The sequence below is a fragment of the Haemaphysalis longicornis genome, unplaced genomic scaffold, assembly GCF_048455015.1.
Source record: "Haemaphysalis longicornis isolate Haplotype H1 unplaced genomic scaffold, Haemaphysalis longicornis Haplotype H1 scaffold_1, whole genome shotgun sequence".
NCBI classification, from domain to species: Eukaryota; Metazoa; Arthropoda; class Arachnida; order Ixodida; family Ixodidae; genus Haemaphysalis; species Haemaphysalis longicornis.
The window spans coordinates 177,113,767-177,119,944 of NW_027526203.1; the positions used below are offsets into that span (position 1 = coordinate 177,113,767).

General features: G+C 45.9%; 1 non-coding gene across 1 annotated transcript; it reads right to left on the reverse strand.

Annotated features, from left to right (window-relative positions):
- Nucleotides 1-387: 387 nt before the first annotated feature.
- On the reverse strand, nucleotides 388-460 carry Trnas-gga (transfer RNA serine (anticodon GGA)). Its single transcript has one exon. It is a non-coding gene; the product is annotated as a tRNA-Ser (tRNA).
- Nucleotides 461-6,178: the final 5,718 nt, after the last annotated feature.

A 6,178-nucleotide genomic window follows, 5' to 3' on the forward strand; every position in this document is an offset into this window, starting at 1 on the left:
GACAACGGCGAGCGCCGGCGTGGCTTGCCGAGCGAATTTCAGTTTTTTTTTCAGGGTTGCTATGAATTACGTAATATGAGATAATTCTGAGTGTATTAATAATTGTCTAACTCTTGTTTTGGAACGCTTTCTTTCCAGCCAGCGTACGCTGAGGAAGAACAATTTTATGACTAAGAAAGGCCGTGAAAAAAATTAGCTTGCATGGGTTTGGAAGTTGCATGTTTCCCCTACGCATGTAGCGAATCAGAATAAGAAATGAGGGGCTCGTTGAAATAAGAAAGAAATAAGAGTTGGCAGTCAAGAAAACCTCGGAAAGCAAAGGGGAGGATAGGGTAGGTCATTGAAACAGATAAAGAATTCGGAAAGAAAGAAAGTGAAGAAAAAATGCCCGCCAGGTGGGATCCGAACCCCCGACCTCCAGAATTCCGGTCTGGTGCGATAACCACTACGCTACTGGCGGGGCTAGTTTTCCCCTCCACTTTCTGGGGTATTTATGTCAATGTAATTTTTTTCTGTGCTGGGGGTGGTAGCCAGGGCCACTCCGACTTCTCGGGGTGAAGGGGACCTTCTTTTTAACCCCCGGGCCGTGACTCGAGTGTCTACGGCATGTCGAGAGTGGTCGACCAGCGTTGATTCAGCTTCCTATGGCACCAAGACTGCCAGAACAGAGGCCCTCGCTATGCATGTAGCGAATCAGAATAGGAAATGAGGGGCTCGTTGAAATAGGACAGAAATAAAGGTTGGCAGTCAAGAAAACCTCGGAAAGCAAAGGGGAGGATATGGTAGGTCATTGAAACAGATAGAGAATTTGGAAAGAATGAAAGTGAAGAAAAAATGCCCGCCAGGTGGGATCCGAGACCACGACCTCCATAATTCCAGTCTGGTGCGATAACCACTACGCTACTGGCGGGGCTAGTTTTCCCCTCCACTTTCTGGGGTATTTATGTCAATGTAATTTTTTCCTGTCCTTGGGGGTGGTAGCCAGCGCCACTCCGACTTCTCGAGGTGAAGGGGACCTTCTTTTTAACCCCCGGGCCGTGACTCGAGTGCCTACGACATGTCGAGAGTGGTCGACCAGCGTTGAACCCTCTTAAGCTCCCTATGGCACCAAGAATGCCAGAACAGAGGCCCTCACTATGCTTGTAGCGAATCAGAATAGGAAATGAGGGGTTCGTTGAAATAAGACAGAAATAAGGGTTGGCGGTCAAGAAAGCCTCGGAAAGCAAAGGGGAGGGTATGGTAGGTCATTGAAAAAGATAAAGAATTTGGAAAGAAAGAAAGTGAAGAAAAAATGAAGAAAAGTGGAGGGGAAAACTAGCCCCGCCGCTAGCGTAGTGGTTATCGCACCAGACCGGTATTCTGGAGGTCGTGGGTTCGGATCCCACCTGGCGGTCATTTTTTCTTCACTTTCTTTCCAAATTCTTTATCTGTTTCAATGACCTACTATATCCACCCCTTTGCTTTCCGAGGTTTTCTTGACTGCCAACCCTTATTTCTGTCTTATTTCAACGAGCCCCGCATATCCTATTCTGATTCGCTACATGCATAGCGAGGGCCTCTGTTCTGGCAGTCTTGGTGCCATAGGGAGCTTAAGAGGGTTCAACGCTGGTCGACCACTCTCGACATGCCGTAGACACCCGAGTCACGGCCCGGGGGTTAAAAAGAAGGTCCCCTTCACCCCGAGAAGTCGCAGTGGCGCTGGCTACCACCCGCAAGCACAGGAAAAAATTACATTGACATAAATACACCAGAAAGTGGGGGGGGGGGGGAAACTAGCCCCGCTGGTAGCGTAGTGGTTGTCGCACCAGACTGGTATTCTGGAGGTCGTGGGTTCGGATCCCACCTGGCAGGCATTTTTTCTTCACCTTCTTTCTTTCCAAATTCTTTATCTGTTTCAATGACCCACCATATCCTCCCCTTTGCTTTCCGAGGTTTTCTTGACTGCCAATCCTTATTTCTGTCTGTAGCCAGCACCACTCTGTAGTGGCGCTGGCTACCACCCCCAAGCACAGGAAAAAAATACATTGACATAAATACCCCAGAAAGTAAAGGGGAAAAATAGCCCCGCCAGTAGCGTAGTGGTTATCGCACCAGACCGGTATTCTGGAGGTCATGGGTTCGGATCCCACCAGGCGGGCATTTTTTCGTCACTTTCTTTCCAAATTCTTTATCTGTTTCGATGCCCTGCCATATCCTCCCCTTTGTTTTCCGAGGTTCGCTTGGCTGCCAACCCTTATTTCTGTCTTATTTTCAACGAGCCCCTCATTTCCTATTCTGATTCGCTATATATATATATATATATATATATATATATATATATATATATATATATATATATATATATATATATATATATATATATATAGAGGGAGAGAGAGAGAGAGAGAGAGATATATTTATATATATCGCCTGAGTTAGTAACATTATACCGAGGAAGGCAGCAACGTTTCGTGTGCAGTTAGGAACACATGGATAACAATGTTGTCGTGTTTAATACAGTTTCGAAAATATGAGTTAATTTGACTTCTCCGCGCAGATTGTGCTAACGTATACTAACAGATTTCGTTCACTTGCATATAGATCTAATTTGAGTACACTCTCGCATTCAGACGTATTTCACGTTTGGGCTCTATCTATGTACCTCGAAACTGGCTTCGCCGTGCGAACATATTTTACATCTGTCAGACAGGTGCGCTGCGTTTTTTTATATCAGGTATATCAGCGAATAATTGCTGCGAAGCCGTCGTTCCATTTGCTGTCATTTCTTGTTTAGAACTACTTCGGCTGCAAAGCACCGTTAAAAATTCTACAACTTCTGCTTCCCTGCCGATCACCATGCTATTGTAGCGTTAGAGAAGGGACAATTTTTGTCAGCGCATAATACTCAACTGCGCTACGATCTGCGCTGTCAACTGTCAACTGTCAACTGTCTCTGTCAACTGTCAACTGCGCTCGCATTTTTACAAAAATAAAGATTGCGAGAAGACTGCAAACGCTTTGCGCTTTGCTTGACTTCGTCGGCGAAGAATGCATTGAGGAATGTTTTAGTTGTATTTCCTTCACACCCTGACCTCCCATCATCCCTTCCTTCCCATTCTACTTCCAAACTCGGGTCCGAGGCTTCGGGCAATGGCAAAGGTTTCGCGTGTCTTCTTGTTGTTATGTAAAGGTGTATATATTATTACATACCTCCTGCAGGCGAATATGTATAGGTTATGGCGGCTGATTTGACGCTTAACTTTTTCCCGTGAAAAATTTAAAAAACTCCAAAACTACAGTTTTATACTTTTGTATTTTATTCGTTGTATTTATTTTTATATTTATCTGTTATATTTACATTTGTATTTATATGTATCCTTTTTTTATTTTCACATTTATAAACTATATTTTATAAGCGTTTTCAACCTTTCAACTCCCTACCCCCTTGACAAAAATCCTGGGTGCGCTAATGGCAGTGACGACATATTTCCAGTGCTGAAAGCAACCGCGCTTTAACGACCATCACAGCGAGCGGCTCCTGCGAGGAATAGCCAACAGCGAGTACAAGCGCAACAGGCGCGCTCACCGCGGTAACCTCCGCAAATCGAGCGTGTGCACTCGTGAATGCTGTGTGAGGCTCAGCACTCGCGAGTGGTGAACGGGGCTCACCACTCACGAGCGGTGAGTGTACTTGCACTCGAGAGTGGTTAGCGGGCTCCAAGCGAGTGGTGAGTGGGGATTGCCGCGAGGGGGACGTGCACTCGGGCATAGCGAGCGGGGCTCACTGCGAGCGGGGCTCGCACTCACTCGCAATCGCACTCGCCAGTCGAAAACGATTGAGAAGCTCACTCACCACTGACTCGTGAGTGGTGAAGGGGGGGTGTTTGAGTGAACTCGTGAGTGAGCCTGCCGACCTATGCTCAGGAGCACTCCATCGAATTTAATCGCGAAGCGATCGCGACACTAGTACAACACAGCTTCGGCCGCCGGCCTGGGTTAAAAACTTCCTTCTGGAGGTCAGCGCTACGTGAGGGAACACAAACCTTCCTCTACAAGACGCAAATTACTGTCTGCAGGGGAGCAGAACCATGGAAGGCCGATGCGATACTTGCCGCCACGATGTAAACGAGGGAATAACCGGCATGTGACTTCGCCGAATCTGGAATAACCATCTCAACCGTTGCCCACGGGCTTCCCCAGTAATTGAATCAAGGGGCGGGGAGTGTGTCAAGGGCCAGGCGAGGGGAAGGTCGCAAGGGAGGCTGCAGGCTAGATAAGCTTTACAAACTGCTTCTTTTTAGTAAACTAGTTAAATAATAGACGTCTATTGGCAAACAGGGAAACAAGGAAAACATACGTCATAGGGATGAGCATTGGTTAAAATATTAAACAAAAGCTCATCCCCGTAACGTATCAACATCTGGGAGGCGGTGTTGCCTATTTGGTCTGAAAAAAACACTTATTTTTTAGAAATTTAGTTTTTACCGAAGAAGGTCAACATCCGGATTTTACGTGTCGGACCATTTTCGAAATGTCTGACCATTGTAATTAGTTCGTTACAATCGAATTTGTTTTCGAGAATTTTTTTTCCTTCTGCGGTGTTTCATTTGGCATTGAAACCGAAGACTTAGTGCAGCCAAAAGTGCAGAACCGATGTTTTTTTTCATTTCCGCGTTTTCCTTACATTGAGACTTCGAAAAGATGGTTAGGGGTGCAAAACGTACAAACAGGCATATAATGAAGCGATACTTCTTGTTGACGGAGAAAATTGTGGTGCGAGGATAATTAAGCCGGCCGGTAAGCGAAATGCATCTAAGCCCAAAGAAAAGGCCGCGAGATACAACGCCCCGGGCAGCACAGGCAGGCTGAGTTCCTGTCTTGTTTGTGATAAATTAATTTTGTGATGAGGGAACCTATATAATTAGCGCTGCATTCACGCTGCGACAAGTCAGAAGCGTCCAAATTTAATTATGAAAACAACAATAAATAGCACATTGTTTTTGTCAGAAGACACTGGTACAGAACATGGGCAAGCCCTCGAAGAAGTATGAGCAAAGCATATATCGACAAGCTCTCACCCAAAATTGATGATGATCTTGCTTGTAGGGTGTAACGCGCCCACGCAACGCTGGCGATGAGGCGCGCCGTGGTGGAGGGCTCTGGATTAATTTTGACCACCTGGGGATCTTTAACGTGCACCGAAATCTCCTACACACGGGCGTTGTTGCTTTTTGCCTCCATCAGAAAAGCGACCTCCGCAGCCGGGAGTCGAACCCGCGACCTAGGGCTCAGCAGCGCAACGCCTGAGCCACTGAGCCACCACGGCGGGTCAGGTTCAAGTTCCAAAGGCGGCCAGTATATATATATATATATATATATATATATATATATATATATATATATATATATATATATATATATATATATATATATATATATATATATATATATATTCATCATCATCCTTGCCGGCCTATCTACGCCCACTGCAGGGCAAAGGCCTCTCCCATTATTCTGCAATTGCCCGGGTCTTGTACCAACTTTGAACAATTTGTCCCTGCAAACTTCTTGATCTCATCCGCCCATCTAACTTTCTGCCACCCCCTGCAACGCTTGCCTTCGCTAGGGATCAACTCTATTACCCTTAATGACCAACGGTTATCCTGCCTGCGCATTACATGCCCTGCCCACGTCCATTTCTTCTTCTTAATTTCCACCAGTATGTCCTTAACACGCGTTTGTTCCCTGACCCACTCTGCTCTCTTCCTGTCCCTTAATGTTACACCTATCATTTTCCGCTCCATTGCCCTCTGAGTCGTTCTCAATTTAAGTTGAACCCTCTTAGTGAGCCTCCACGTTTCTGCCCCATAGGTGAGTACCGGTAAGACGCAGATGTTATACACTTTCTTCTTCAGGGACAATGGTAGGCTGCTATTCATTATCTGAGAATGTCTGCCGTATGCACTCCACCCCATTCTGATCCTTCTAATTATTGCTTCCTCATGGTTGAGATCCGGGGTCACAACTTGGCCTAAGTAGATATATTTCTTTTACCACTTCCACTACTTCTCCCCCTATACCAAACTGTTGTGCTGTCCCGAGGTTATTGATCATTACTTTAGTTTTCTGAATATTTAATTTTCAGGCCCACGGTTCGAATCCGTTCGTCTAGTGCGGAAAGCATGCTTTGCAATTCGTC